At 36.9% G+C, this 14,637-nt stretch overlaps 1 protein-coding gene and 1 pseudogene across 4 annotated transcripts in view; both read left to right on the top strand.

The window, feature by feature from the left end:
• Positions 1 to 14,637, top strand: part of PCNX2 (pecanex 2) — a 460,152-nt gene that overhangs the window by 281,202 nt on the left and 164,313 nt on the right. The window lies entirely within an intron of this gene.
• LOC143689444 (nascent polypeptide-associated complex subunit alpha pseudogene) lies at positions 109 to 1,683 on the top strand (annotated as a pseudogene).

Here is a 14,637-nt window from a genome sequence, read left to right as displayed (position 1 = left end):
TGGTGTCATCCATGTCCCGAGTTTCTTTACCTCCTCTTTCTGGAATTCTGCCTTTTAAATATTTCATTCTTTGTTTCTTCCATTAGCAACAAAATATGTACAGGAAACTCAAGCCAGTCACATCACTTTGTGAAAGCTATGATCAAATCTTCTTTCTCATAGGATCACAAAATAGTATAACTGGAAAAGGACTTAGAGCAGAGCAGGGACAACAAATCTGTGGCAAGCCATTAGAAATCCCCTGATCCTACAGCTAACTAATAAAAGAACCCTAAAATTGGGCCAAAGGCAGACATTGCTCATCAAATTGGAATTTGCAGGCAAGTTGAGGCATACAATACTTGTTGTCTCTGGTTTAGAGTTTATATACGTCTATCCCATCATTTTACATAGGAGTAAAGTGAAGCCTAGAGATGTCAAGGGACTTGAGTCACACAGAGTTTGTGGCCAGCGAGTGATGGGAATCCATGTTGTTTCACTTATGTCCCATCTGGTGCTCTGCTACCCATGCTGGTCTCAACCCAAGTGGGAAGATTGCACATAATTTGAACGTGTCTCTTAGAATATTTCTGCCATCATCATTACCCAGAAGAGCTACAGTTCATCCAGGGAAGTCTAATATGCCATATGCTAGCATTAAATCTACAAGGGTTTAATTCCGGATTTGAAATGAACTCATCACAATAAATTCTAGGCGTTCTTATGGTCTCTCAAACACATCGCACTCTCCCACTTCCCTCTCCTCGCTGTTCCCTTTGCCTGGAATGCTGTTCCTCAAGCTTTACCACACTTACAGCTGCTCATCCTTTAACTCTCAGTTTAAAAAACAATTCCTCGAGCCACTTGGGACCAGGCTTCCTTCTGCAACGGGTGTGGGTCACTCTTTCTTTCTGCCACCATCTTGACCCCACGTTCACTGCACAAAATGCCCTGTGAAGGCGCAGAACTTGATCCTGCTATAGAGGAGTTGCCACAGCACCAGGCTGAGTCAGGGTCTGGAACAGAATCTGACAGGGATGAATCAGTTACCAGAGCTGGAGGAACAGATTTCTACATGAGCTACTGTGCAACACGTCCAGCTGGCAGTAGCAGCTGAAATTGATGAAGAATCAGTCAGTAAAGCAAAATAGAGTTGGCATGAAGAGAAGACATGGTAGGCTATGACCATACTGGGTCTTTGACAGGTTATAGGAGTTACTAGAGTCACTATTCTGAAATCTAAGAACATCCTTAGTCATCACAAAGCCAGTTATCTGCAAGAGTCCACCTTCAGTTATCTACGTAGTTTAGGGGAAAGCCAAGATTGAGGATTTATCTCAACAAGTACAGCTAGCAGATGCTGAGACGTTCAGAGTTCAAGGTGAAGCTGTCTCAGACTTTCAAGAAAACACACAAACTCCACCTGTACAAGAGTGAAGAGAAAGAGGTTGATGCGCAGGTGTGGAAGTTACGGACATAGAATTGGTCATGTCACAAGCAAACTTGTGTAGAGCAAAGGCAGTCCATGCCCTGAGGAACAACAAGAGTGATGCTGTAAATGATATAATGGAATTGACAATGCACATGTCTGAAAATGAGAAGTCTCTTTCATGTTCAAAAAGAACAACTGCAACTTGGTTTGAAATCTGTTACTGTTTATATCATTAATAAAGATATGGATTCTTGTTGGATTGAAAAAAAAGTTCCCCCAGAAGCCCTTCCCTCAACACCTAGAGTAGGCTAGCTTCCCGGCTGCCCACTGAACATTCACCACACTTGTAATTACTGTTCTCTCAGGTAGACCGTGAGCTGTGGCTGCTTGCTCATGGCTTGTTCTCCACTGCCTGCTATGGTGCCTGGCACAGAAGGAGGCTCACAAGATATGTTTGCTGAACTGAATTTAATTGAAATTATCAGCCCTGTATGCCTTGGAACACATTTAAAATAGGTGCATGTATTTTTTGGAGAGTGGTGGTAGTGTATGGTCCAGGAATCGAACCTGAGTCTCCCACGTGGAAGGCAAGCATTCTACCACTGAACCACCCATGCACCCCGATGGATGAATTTTGTTGTGTTTCTTTTGGCATAAAATTCAGAATATAAAAAAATGGAATATGATTTCTAAAAACTGACATTGGAGACTGTAAACTGAAACATGTATTTTTAGCCAGTTCAGTTCTTAACTTTACAGACTAATTTATGTAAGTAAACCTCATTCCATCCTAACTCTACTCAACAAACAATTCCACCAATATTTGAGCTAGGATACTAAAACTCTATTACTTATAGTACAGTTTAGCAGTCAAAGGAATCATGATGGTGATATTAATGGGTATGAGTGAAGTTGCTCTTTTTTTCACTATTTCCCACCAATCTAAGTGAATCATGCTGAAAATGATGGATTACACAATTTTGCAGGCTGTAACTTATTAACCAAATATGGAACTTTTGAAATTGAATGTTCAAGGGGCACAGTATTTTTAATAAAATAAAACAAGGCTATTTTTCTAAAGATGATTCTAGACAAATGACTCTTCTGATTAATCTCTATTGCAAAACAGAGTAAAAAATGAAATCTGTTTGAAAATTTGTTTTATTTATGAACTTTCCAAAAAGAATTGCCTTGTTTTTAAAGGAATATAATAGAATTGCTTTACATTTAATTATAAAAAGAAAAATTACAAAACTGTCTAATTAAATGTTTATTTAATATCTGGGCCAAAGAAAGTGTTCAATAACTATTGGTGGAATGAGCAAATGAATGATTAGTGCTTTATAAATTCACCAAAGGAAGAGTTCATGGTAAGCTGACATGAGTTGACCAAATTTTGTGATATAAAGGCTAGGACTTGAAAGATGTAAGCAAAGCAAGCAAACAAACAGTTGCTCAAAAAGCTTAAATGATAATTTTTTGGATGCATAGACTATATGGGTTAAGGGTTATAGAAATGGTAAAATATCCATGGAAAATATCATTTAAATTTTAATTTAAAAATATACTACATTAAAACTGTCTTGATTTTATAATTCTAAAATGAGATTCACTTTGCTCTTTAACAGATTTTGCCTGTAGGGTACAGATAGACTTATTTCTGCAAATGGTAGACATGATTCTGAGGGATATTACTTCTTCTAATTTATTTTTACTTTATATCAAAGTAATGCATAGTATTAAAAACCAAACAGAGCAAGATATAATGAAAAGCAGCAGACCTCTACAACTTTTTTTCAATTCTCCCTGTCCAGAAAATAATTACTCTCTATAGAACAGTATTTCTTCTGGCATTTATAAAAAATTTCCTAAATAATAAGCATATTCTGCTATTTCTTGATATTTCTGGTTTGTTTAGAAATGACTTCCTGTCAGTACATTTTTTTATTTCAACATTTTTGTCAAACCCATTCCCAGTTGTTGGGTATATGTATTTCACTATTATGTCTATTTAAATGTTCTTCACTTCTGAGACAAGTATCATATCATTGAGTACATTTCTTTTTCTTATTGAGATTTTTGTTTTTGCATCTGTTAAGCTTTTCAATAGCTATCTAAAATGCCTCTCAGTCCAGTTTTCCACATAGGCAAACCTGTCAGATAACCTATTAGTTCCATCCTTCCCTCCCAGACTCCCTCCTGGAAACTGTTCTGATCTTTCTTGATGTGTGTTGTCTTTTAAATGAAATATACCCTCCAGTCACTCCAGAGGAAGGGCTGACGGGAAGGAAATTCTGAGGCCTTGTCTGTCTCGTAGTGTTTTTCTCCCACTTTGCACCTAGTCAGCAGTTTACAGTGTGTAGAATTCCAGTTTGTAAACACCTTTCTTTCCGAACTCTAAGGTATTGTTCCATTGTCTCCCAGCATCCATTGCTTCTGTGGAGAACTCTGATGTCTTTCTGACTCCTGGTCTTTTTATCTGACCAGATTTTTCCTTTCAGAAAGCTTTTGGGAATTTTAGGAGGACATTGTAGTGTAATGGCCCAGGGAATAGGCTCTAGAACAAGACTGGATGCTTCAAATCCTGGGTTTTGTCACAGATTAGCTGTGTTTAAGCATTGTGATTCATTGTCATCTATAAGTGGGGGTTCTTCCATCAAAGAATTGTTGGAGAATTAAATGAATCAACATAATAAATGCAAAGTATTTGGCATAGTCCTTGGCAGGCAGAGAGCATTCAATTGGTGCATCCTCCTCCTCTTCTTCCTCCTTCTCCTCCTCTTTCTCAGGGTTCTGAAATTTAATCATTATGCCACTTGCATTGTGCCTTGATTCATTTATTTTTATTGGCATTTGGTGTCCCTTTATAATCTGAACAGACATGCCCTACAGTTTTGGAAATTGTCAATAGGTAATAGTATTATCTGAATGACCTATTTCACAAAATTTCCATGGTGACTAAATCAAACCAGATAATATATGTAAAATCTCTTTGGAACATAAATAGTGCCAAATAAAACAATGTGGCATAACAGGCACTGTCTGATTTCTGAACATAAATCTGTGAACATAAAGCTGGGCTAGGGATCTTTTGGATGGTTTCATCTTTTTGTGTGTGATAAGTTACTGCCATGGCTGCAAAGAAAAAATGTATTCCTTCCTACTCCCCTTTTCTTACACACAAAAAAATGCTAGCATAAGGAAGGCAGTAGAGACCTAGAAAGCTCCCCACAAATCCTCTTTAATTCAAAGTGACTACCATGGTTTGAAGTGTGAACTGAATTAATACTAGCTGAGATGCTGGTTTCCCACATTTTCTATTGTGCTTCTATGGCAAAGTGCATTCTGAGTGCCAAGTAAGTGTGACTTCTAACTGATGTTTTAGAAAATAGCCTGGTAGGGTTTTTTGTGTACTTTTTTTAATGCAATTTTTTTGAGATATATTCACATACCGTATAATCATCCAAAGTATACAATCAGTGGCTTACAATATCATCATATAGTTGTGCATTCATCACCACAATCAATTTTAGAACATTTTCATTACTCAAAAATATATATATAAATGAAAGTAAAAAAGAACACCCAAAACATCCCATACCCTTTATTCTCCCTCATTATTTTTTTGTCTTTATTTTCTTACTCCTCTGCCCATACACTGGATAGGGTGTATCAGTCACAAGGTTTTCACAATGATATAGCTACACCATAAAAGCCATACAGTTATACAATAATCAACAAGAATCAGGGCTACTGGAGTCAACAGTTTCAGGTATTTCTTCTAGCTATTCTAATACACTAGAAACTAAAAAGGACTATCTGTATAATGTATACGAATAACCTCCAGAATGACCTCTTGAATCTATTTGAAGTCTCTTAGCCACTAAAACTTTATTTTGTTTCATTTCTTTTCCCCCTTTAGGTCACAAAGACTTTCTCAATCTCATGATGCAGGGGATAGGCTCATCCCTGGGAGTCTTTTCCTATGTAGGGGGGAGGGCAGTATGTTTTTTTGCAGAGTTGACTTAGAGAAAGAGCCTGTCAGTTTGAAGTCTGCCTTTAAATTACTCCCTCTGTTATTATTTTTATGTACTTTCTGTTCCCCTCATTTTCTTTTCCTCCCTACCAAGCACTCCTCCATCTATACATTCATACTCTGATTTCCTTCTATTCCAGGGGGAACCTTATCTTTCTCTGTTAGGCTGGAGGGGGCAGCAGGAGATTGGCAGTGAAGCCAGGTTCGTGCTACAGCAGAAAAAGAAAAGTGGGACTGGAGAAGCACAGACAAACCCTGGCCAGCATTGAGAAGAAAAGAGCTTGGGGTCAAGGCTCATCAGTCAGCCACAGACCACAGATTTGCGCTCTCCTAGCAAGCCATTGGGCATTTACCCAAGGGCTCATTAGGACTCTCCAAAACTGTTGATACTCTTAAACAATGTCAAAATAAAATGAATGGTCAGTAATTAGAGGAGAATAAAAATATGTAACACAAAAAAATCTAAATACACCACATGCAATTTGTATGCAGAATGGCGATGGGCTGTATTAGCACAATATGCCTAGGGAAGGCTGAGCAGCCATTTTGAGGAACGATGTTAAGTATCAGCTACTATAGGAGAAGCTACTATTGAGTCTTGTATCTGTTTACTTAATGTAGGTTCTTATCTAAGCCTCATAACACTTTATAATAGATAACATATGGAGATGCCTGTGGCAAAGTAGAAATGGTATTTTAAAGTGACCCTGTAATTTAAATAACATACAAATCACAGTCTACTATGCAAAGGATTATGATTCTCTAGATTTGAAATACATGAATTTTTTGAGCTCCTGCTATGTACTAGACACTGTGCTGGGTTGAGGATACAAAAATCAGTAAGAGCATCACCCCTACTTGATGGTCTAGATGGTTGTTCTGAGAAGTATGTTTCATCATGTAGTCAGGGTGAGAATATTTGAGAGTATAAGTGTTGACCTAACACTTCAGGTGAAAGTTTTATCAATAATTTTATTAGTTATTTTCAGTTTCAAATACTGCATCTTAGTAATAACAGAATACCTTCTGTCGAGAACACAAAGCACTTATTATTGCTATGAATCTCCCCAAAGTGTCTCCATCCCTTTGAAGAGATGAAAAAGACACATTTTTATTCCCACTGAACTAATGAAAAAAAAAAAAAATCAGTGTTTTTTTTTTTTGCAGGGAGGAGGAATAGGCTAAACATTTTCAAAAATGAAAATGAAATTCCAAATGGATTGAAGAGTTAAATGGTTAAATGTTAAAAAAAAAAAAAAAAGAGGAAAGAAGGAAAGGAAGAAACCAGAACAGTCTTTGTGAGAAAATATAGGTCAGAATGTCATCATGATTGGGGAAGAGAAAAAGAATTTTCTAAGCATGACTCCAGAATAAATAACCACAAAGAAAACTACTGAAAATTTTTATTTCTCAAAAAATGAAACCTTAAGACTTTCTGACTCCTTGGTGTTTCTCTTCAGCACCTTGTTTTCTCTGAGAAGTTTGTCGTGGGATTAAACCTGATAATGCTTATTAATCGATTAAAAAATATTTATAGAACATCTACCAGGTGGCAGGATGGTGCGGGATGCTGGGGACAGTCATGGACTTGCCCCCCATGGGGCATACCTTAGGAGAAAACATGGACATGCGTTGGCTCGGAGTAAAACTGGTACCCTCACAAGGCAGGCAGTGTCCTACCTTGGGGGCACCAGCACCAGTGTTCTGATAGGCTTTTTCTTGGACTTTGTTTCACTAGGTTTAATTAATTAAATTTTATTAATTAATCAAGTTGGCTGACATTTACTAAGTGGCAACCATGGACAAGGCACAGTGCTAAAAGCTGAATGTGACTGAGAAAACAGCCTTAGTCTTGCCTGCTGTAGTAATAACCCACCAGGGGAGACAGACATTCATCACACAGATTAAGATATATGTTCAAATTGTTTAAACTACATTTAGGGAAGAGTTTTGAGGGAGTATAAAGGACTCCTAATTTAGATTTAAGAGAAAACTGAAGGATTCTTTGAAGAAGTGCCATTTAAAATGAGATGAGTAGGATAAGTGAAGGGTAGCCTTCAACTTGGAGGGAAGAGGGTTTCAGGCATGAGAAGATATGGACAGGACCTGAACTGGCTTGTGGAACACCAAATCTGGTGTTCCTGGCCTGCAGGGAACAGGAGGGGAGGTTAGAGAGAGAGAGGCAGGAGGCAAAACCTGCTGAGCCTGGTAGAGCCTCATAAAGACTTTGGATTTACAGTAAACAGAGTTGAAGGGCTTTGAGCAGCAGGGTAAAGTGATTTACTTTATCTTTAAGAAAGCTTACCCTTGATTCATGCTACTGGTTTTGGAAATGAAGTCTATTTCCAGAGGCGAAACCATGACGTGTACATGTTAGTGCTGAGGATTTGACAATCTGAGATTTAGCCCAACGAGAAAGATGAGGAAAAAGCAATTGCCTGTAACAAGGGGTTACTAACAGCCTGAATTATGATAATTCCATTTTGCAGGGTCTGTTTGCTTTAGAAGCCTCAGGGGTAAACCAGGGTCAGTAACTCTTGGCTGCACCCCTAATGAAATGCTTATAAAGCAGGAAGCCCTGTATCGTCACAGTTTAAAATGTAATTCAAGATTTGAATTAGATAAAATTGTCTTCCTAAAGATAAAACACCCTGAGGATTTTTTATTAACTTTTAATTATTGAGCAGGACTTATTTTAGTTGCATAAGCAACTAAATAAAACACAACCTGAAAACTCTTAAGAAAATTTACAGCATTCAGTACTAATAAGTTGTATATAAAATGTAAGTAGCATAGTTAGCCTGAATTCCTTTACTCAAGGGCCTAATATTCCAAGAAAAAAAATAATAATAATGCTAAAGTAATGTCTTTTCATGGTCCCTTTGCATAATCAAGATGTCACAGAATGGCAGCAATAAACTAGAATAGTAAAGGTTTTCTTTTTACCTTTACTTTGCCAATACTGAAACAATTTGGGGACTGAAAAACACATTTTTCATGTTATTTCATTTGTAAACTTTCCATTTTATCAGTTTTTCGTCGTTGCCCCATAAGAAAGGATTACATTCAATGTTTTAGAACTCATAAATCTGGATTTACACTTTTGTTTTATCTTTCTCCTACGTTTCAATGTATCTTTCTATTTTTCCCCTTCCTCTCCCAAATATAAACACTCAGTTTGGATTCCATTCATCTATATAATGTTTTCTTTATTTAGAGATCAGAGCATTTCATTGGAATAAATTATTGGTGTTGGTAGAAGATTCTAGAAATAGGTAAGCATTAAAGTGGAATTGATTTTCTATTAATATATAGGGTTAGCAGAATCTGAAGTCACAGGTTTAGAATTGATGATCTCTGGTGTTTACTATCTACTCCCTCCTCCTGGATATTTATTTTAACTCCTTCGCCCCACTCCTCTCCACCCCTTATCAACCAGGGAAACCAGACCTCAGGATGAATCTTCACATGAACTGTTTCTTTCCCTTATTATGCAATGTGTATATCTGTGCTGGATGGTGTGCACAGACAGTGTACAATGTATTTTCTGTTCTCTCATCTGCACTTCTCATCTAGAGATTCAAAATTAATCAGTGGAAGGCATGTGGTAGCTTTTATATTACATTTAGATGTCAGCAGTTGTCACTTTCATTTCCTTTGCAGCATCTCAGGTAGTAAACCGGAACTGAATTCTGTAGTACAACTTGGTTTCTAGCTAGTCTTTTGGTGACTCCTAAAATAAAGGTGTATTAAAAAAAAACAAATGTTCTTGTAACCTATGAATAATCTGCTTTCTAGTTCTCTAAAAGTTCTGTTTCTTCTTTTTTTTCCTCTTTCACTTTCAAAAGGCTGACAATTTATCATAAACTCCTTTGACTCTATCATTTGCTCTGCTTCTAACTAGAAACTGGGTTATCATCTCTTAAAGACCTAGGAGCATTCTCTTAAAGACCTCAAGCATTCTCTCTATATGTTTTTGGCAGTATTGAACACAGGTCCTGAGAACACACTGTTCTCAAGTTTTCCTGAAGCCTAAATGTTTTAAGCACCTGTTTTGAAATTGACTCTGTGACACAGTTTTTGCACACACACATACAAGCCGCGTACCACAGAGGGCTAGAGTCTCAGTGAATAAGTACTTTCACTCTAAAATGTCGGGAAAGACATGACTGATGACTTTGTTCTCTAGTGGTTTTTATTTTGTTTGAAATCCACTGCTTTCTCTAAAGTTGCTGAGATGAACAAACTTAAATTCTAAGGCAATCTCATTTTTGTGGCCGTTATCCTGGTAAACCCGTGATGATGGCAATGGCATTGTGCCCTCCACTCAAATCAGTCTTCTCTCCACTCCCTAGAAAACATAATTTTCTAAAAGTAAATGTGATAGACTTTTGAAAATCTGGACCACACTCCCCATTCAAATAGTACCCAGGTCATTCTACAGTAATGAAACACTCAAGCATTTATTTTAATTCAGATGTTTTTCTAGCAGCACTGCACGTGAGGTTGGCTTATATTTCTCTTCATTTATATACATATATGTATATATATTTTTGCAGGAATCTAAGGTTGACATGTTTCTCTGAATTGGTGACAATCATTGATAGAACTCTAGAAATGTGTTTTTATAAGCAGGCTGAATTGTGTTTTATATGATGGCCTCAATCTGACATTGTTGATCTTTTATAAATTGAAAAATCTGAAAAAATAATTTTGTATATAAGGAAACGTAACTTTAACTGTACTTTATAAGAAATTAAAATAGGATAGGAAATGTTGTTTAATAAGTTATAGTTAGAAAGTTTTTTAATCGAAAAAGCAATTGCAAAGAGGTCTTTATTCAATTTAATTATCACAAATTCCCCAAACTACTAAAAATGATAAAATAATAACTGCACATTTACTGAACCTCCAACTATATGCAAGGCATTCTTTAGGTACTGGAAATACAAAACTTAGTAACCCATAATGCCTACCCTTGACCAATTCCCAATCTAGAGGGGAAGATGAATATTTTAAATGAATAATTACTCAACATTGTGGCAGGTATTACAGTTGTAGAATTCATAGCATAAAGTGAGGGTATGAAAAAAGAGCGTACTTTACCTTGAAACTGTAAGTAATATATATAGAATGTTTGTTAGATGTCTGGCAGACACAGTGGATACCCAATAAATGGTAGTGAGGTGGAGTACTAAAGCTGAGGAAGTTCAGGGACCCATCTGGGAGGAGGCCAAGAGTGGGTGCATTGTTTATACATTTTAAAACAATATAAAACCAATTAAATATGAACTCCTTTCTTCTATCACCATGGCCTGGTAATTCTAAACAGTGTCAGTGATAAATACTCCTCCCACCAAGGTGGATGCTTGAACTGCCTGCCTGTGACACATCACAGCTAGTGCTTATATGAGAGGTGTCAAGAGGACCTGGAAGACAAGATGCCAGGACCTGTAAAAAGATTAGGAGTCTATGGGCGGGCCGCGGTGGCTCAGCGGGCAAAGTGCTTGCCTGCTATGCCGGAGGACCTCGGTTCGATTCCCGGCCCCAGCCCATGTAACAAAAAAAAACAAAGAAACAAAATACAATAAAACAAGAAAATGTTTAAAGATGTTTCCCTTTCTTCCTTCCTTCCTTCCTTCTATCCTTCCTTCCTTCTCTCTGTCTTTAAAAAAAAAAAAAAAAAAAGATTAGGAGTCTATAAAGCAGGAAAAACTGAAGAGCATTCTAGCAGACAACAAGCACACATTTGAAGACACGTAAAACAGAATGGTTTTCTGCAGTTCAGGGGAAAATAGAAAGATTTTTAAATAAATGGTAATGGCCCATTAGATATCCACATGGAAAAAAAGTGTCACTGCCCCTTTTTTACACTATAGACAATAATCAGTTCTAGCTAGCTTGCAGATCTAAATGTGAAAGATAAAACAGTAAAGGTCTTAGAAGAAAACATAGAACATGGTCATAACCTCTTTATCTTCAACAGGACACACACAAAAAAACAAAAATAAAAATAAGAGAGAAGGAGAAGACAGAGTACATGAGAAGTAAATATTTCTTTTCTGCAAAAGATACTATTAAGAGAATGAAAAGCAATCCACAAAATGGAATATTTTATCAATACATATATCTGACTAAAGACTCATGTCTGTGATGTATAAAGAAATCCTAGAAATCTATAAGAAAAAGGCATATAATCCCATAGGGAGAAAAATATGGGCAATAGACATGATATTCACAAAAGTGTATATTCACATAGTCAATAAACATTTGAAAATGTACTCACTGTATTAGTCATCCCCAAAAGGCAAAAGAAAGCCATAATATGATATCATGACACACCCACCATGTAGCTCAAATGACTAAGGAGGAAAATGTTTTGGCAGGGCTGTGAAACAAACAGAAGGAACTTTCTTGCACTGTTCGTGGGAGTATAAATTGGCACAACCATGTTGGAGAACTGGCAGTATCTACTGACACCAAATGCATGTATCTGCACACCTAATAACCTAGCAATTCCATACCTAGATAAATACCACACAGAAATGTATACATATGTTTTTCTTTAAACAGACACTCTCTCTTTTCCCCTCTCTTGTGTCACCCCATAACCTGTAATCTGCTTTACATCTCTGCAAATTTGCTATTTCTGGTTATCTCTTCTGAGTGATTTCTTACGATTTTTGTGCCATGTACTTTGCTCATATCACAGAGCATAAGTGTTTTTAAGGTTATTCCATATTGCATCATGTCTCATAACTTCATTCTTTCTTATGGCTGAATAATACTCCATTGTGTATATGTACCATACTTTATCCACTCATTTGTTGATAGACACATGGCTTGTTTCCAGCTTTGGGTGTTGTGCATAATGCTGCTATGAACATCGGTGTACATGTGTTTACCAAAAGATGTGTGCACCCATGTTCATAGCAGGGCTCTTCATGAAAGCTACAAACCAGAAACTACCCAAATGCCCCTTACCAGTAGACCAGAAAAACAAGCCGTGGTAGATACACAGAATAGATTACTATACAGCAAGAAGAATGTTACCTCTTTGGGGCAGCAACTGTAAGCAGACATGGGGCTTTGAGGCTGCTGGTCATGTTCTGTCTCTTAATCTAGGCACGACTTGTGCCTAGAATTGTTGACACAACTTCTCATGTGTGATTTGTATATATTTCTGTGTATAAAAAAATTCAACAGAAGTTTTTTTTTTTAATCCAGCATGGTTAATTAAAGTAATGATATAAATTCAGTATAGAATATAAGTGGAAAACTGATGGAAGATGAATCTGAGAATTACAAAGTGGCAGATTAAGGAAACTATATGCCATGTTGAGGTGCTTAGAATGTACAGACAGTGGAGAACCATTAAGGAACTGAAAGAAGTAGAAATACCACAGTTAGATTTACATTTTAAACTGATATTTAGTGGCAACTGCATAGAAAAACAGGTGAAATATAATGAAGTTGGAACTAAGGAGCCCATCCATTACTCAATATGGCCTTGTTCTCATGGAGTTGAGGGGTAGAGAAAACAGACAATCAGTGAACACACAAATAAATAAATAAGAGGCTATCAAATAGAGATATATTTTATAAAGAAAAAAGTAGGATAAAGAGAGAGTGAGGGGGAAAAGGCTGTTTTAGTTATGGTGGTCAAGAGAGGATCCACAGAGGATGTAATACCTAAGCAGAGATCTGAAAAAAATGAGGTATTTAGCCATGTAAGTATCTGGAGACGAGAATTTGAATAGAAGGAACAACAGATGCAGAGCTCCTGGAAGAGAACAAACTTGGCATTTATAATATTCAAGGAACATTAATAAAGCCAGTATGGAGGAGAATGAGTAATGCAGAGAGTGGTTAGAAATGAGATTGGAAAGGTAACTGGGTACTGAATCATTTAGGGTCTTCTAAGACGTGGTAAGGACTTTGGATTTTCAATTAGTGAGGGTAGGGTAATGCCATAGCAAATACTCCCCAAATCTCAGGGGCTTAGGACAATGAAAATTTATCTTTTTTTCATGCAAAATCCAACAGGGATTTGGTCAAAAGACTTTTCTAGTAGCTCTTCCTTGCATATAAGAAGGCCTTGATGACTTGGAGACCAGGCTTCTTCCATCTTTTGGACTCATCAGGCTGTGTTCTGAAGGTCACTCTTGAATCCTATCATTATTGTAACAGTAGTTAGAAGAAGCAGCACAGATGATCATACACCCAGTATGGAAATGACACACATAACTTCCAGTTACATTTTGTTGGCAAGAACTAGTCGCATGCATATCTCCTAGATGCAAGGGATAACCAGGAAATGTAATCCTCTGCTGGGCAATATTTACAGTATTAGCTTTATATTAATGGGAGCATGAAGCTTTAGAGATCAGCAAAACAAAATTTGTTCACTACAGATTTTATTATAGTTAGAATGGAAAGCCATTGGACACCCTTTAAAAGGATAGTGACAAAGTCTTAAAAATTCCTCTGGCTGCCTGCTGGATTATGCACTAGGAATGTGGGGACATTAACAGAAACAAAGAGACCAGTTTGAAGGATGTTTCAGTATTCTAGGTAAGAAATGATGGTAACTTGGACCAGGGTGATACTAGACAGGTGTGCTTGAATTTAGGATAGATTTTGAAGGTAGAACCAGTAGATTTGCTTATGAGATGTGAGATGTGAAAGAAAGTATGGAAAGGATTTTAGCCTGAGAAACTAGGTGATTGGGTGTTGCCATTTAATATGATGGTGTTCAAATGACATCTTGCTTCTCAAATATCACCTTCTCAATTATGCTTCCCACAATTCCTATTTTACATTGCAACTTACTTGAACCACTCCAATTCTTTTGATCTTCTTTGCCCATCACCTTCTAACATACTGTGTATTTTACTTCTTTATTGTGTTAATTATGTATTGTTCATATTCGAATGAAAGCTCCATAGGGCAAGAATTTTGTAATATTTTGTACACTAATTATCCCTTGTGTCTAGAAAAATGCCTGGTGCATAATTGGTACTCAATAAAGATTTGTGGGATAAATGAATGGTAAAAAAAGGGAAAGGAGTGGGCTTAAGTGAAAAAGCAAGGAATTTAACAGCTTTGCTTGGTATATGTTAAACTCAGGATACTTAATGGACATTTAAGAGATATTGAATAGACAGTTAAATATAGTGGTTTGGAATCC

This window comes from Tamandua tetradactyla, chromosome 7 (genome assembly GCF_023851605.1).
Source record: "Tamandua tetradactyla isolate mTamTet1 chromosome 7, mTamTet1.pri, whole genome shotgun sequence".
Lineage (NCBI taxonomy): Eukaryota > Metazoa > Chordata > Mammalia > Pilosa > Myrmecophagidae > Tamandua > Tamandua tetradactyla.
This window is presented reverse-complemented; position numbering and strand designations above follow the sequence as displayed.